The sequence below is a fragment of the Panthera pardus genome, unplaced genomic scaffold (assembly GCF_024362965.1).
Source record: "Panthera pardus isolate Hobbes unplaced genomic scaffold, ASM2436296v1 HiC_scaffold_6, whole genome shotgun sequence".
Classification (NCBI taxonomy): Eukaryota; Metazoa; Chordata; class Mammalia; order Carnivora; family Felidae; genus Panthera; species Panthera pardus.
The window spans coordinates 10,727,918-10,729,652 of record NW_026526991.1 but is presented as its reverse complement, the minus strand read 5'-3'; positions in this window follow the sequence as shown (position 1 = coordinate 10,729,652).

Genomic DNA, 1,735 nt, shown 5'->3' with positions numbered 1-1,735 from the left:
CCGCCCCTGCCTCCAGCGCAGCCCGAGGGGCGGGGCCGGCCCTGGGGAGTCCCCGAGGCGGCTGGAAACGACACAGGCACCGCGGAAGGGACAGCCCCCGGCCCGGCCAGCTGCTCTAGTGGGGGCGGGGGCGACAACAAACCCTCCACGCCCCGTGGAAGGGAAGGGCCGCCCCAGCCTCCCCACTCCCCGGAGACCGTCGGCTGAGCCCCTTCAACACCCGTTATTTTCGGGGCTCCCGCTCGCCAGCCTCCCGGCGTGTCCTCTGGCTGTATGCACCTCCTCCTGCGTGCTCTCCCCCATCCTCCCCGTCGTCACCCAGGTTCCTCTGGCCAAGCTTCATGCCGTTGGGACGTCAAGGCTCGGCTCAAGGAAGGGTCCCCTCCGCCACAAAGCCTTCCCTGCTGCCCCCTTCCCCGTCTCCGGGGCACCTACGGTAGGTGGCTCAGTTCCTTTGCTCCTCAAGCCGCTGGCGCTAGGATAGTTATTCCCAGTTGATCGCTGAGCACAAAAGGCGTGGAAGGATCTAGCAGCTCAGCCACAGAGCCAGTGGAACCCAGGTCTCTGGGCCTCGTCTGGGCCACAGGAGGCCTCGAAGCGTATCTCTCCAGCTGTAGTCTGCCGCACCCCATCTCACTCAGCAGTCTGTATTGCCGCCCTTCTCCCGGCCAGCTGTGGACAGAGGGCCTTCTCCAACCACCTTTTCCATCATGCTGGACACAAGGCCACTCACGTCTCATCCTTCCTCTGACGGAGTCCCCATCTCCCTCAGAACACAAGCCAAAGATCATACGGCAGCCTGCAGGCCCCAACCCCACCTCTTACTACTCTCCCCTTGTTCCCTCCGCTCCAGACCCACTGGGCTTCTGGCCAGTCCAGGTGCACACCTACCTCAGGACCTTTGCACGTGCTGCTCCTGCCTGGACCTTTCCCTAGAGGTCTGCATGTCTCGCTCCCTCACCTCCTTCATTTCTTGACACAAATGTCATGTTCTCTATGAGGCATTCCCAGGCCACTTTTTAAAAACTGCGACGTCAGGGCACCTGAGTGGCTCAGTCACTTAAGCGTCCCTTGATTTCAGATCATGACCTCATGATCTCACGGTTCGTGAGTTCAAGCCCTGCGTCGGGCTCCGTGCTGAGTGTGGAGCCTGCTTGGGATTCTCTCTCTCTCTTTCTCTCTCTGCCCCTCTGCTTGCACACATATGTGTTTTCTCTCTCAAAATAATAAACATTTTTTTAAAAATTGCAATGTTTGAGGGGGCACCTGGGTGCCTCAGTCGGTTAAGCGTCCAACTTCAGCTTGGGTCATGATCTCACGGCTTGTGAGTTCAAGCCCCACGTCAGGCTCTGTGCTGACAGCTCAGAGCCTGGAACCTGCTTCAGATTCTGTGTCTCCCTTTCTCTCTGCCCCCCTCCTAGTCGTGCTCTTTCTCTCTCAAAAATAAATAAACATTAAAAAATATTGCAATGTTTGGGGCACCTGGGTGGCTCGGTCAGTTAAGTGTCCACCTTCGGCTTAGGTCATGGTTTCACGGTTCATGGGTTCAAGCCCCGTGTCGGGCTCTGTGCTGACAGCTCAGAGCCTGGAGCCTGCTTTGGAATCTGTGTCTGCCTCTCTCTCTGCCCCTCCCCTGCTCATGCTCTCTCTCAAAAAAAAATGAATGTTAAAAAAAATTTTTTTAATTACAATATTTTCTCTCCCCTCATTCATAGCCCCCCAGACCTATCTTGTT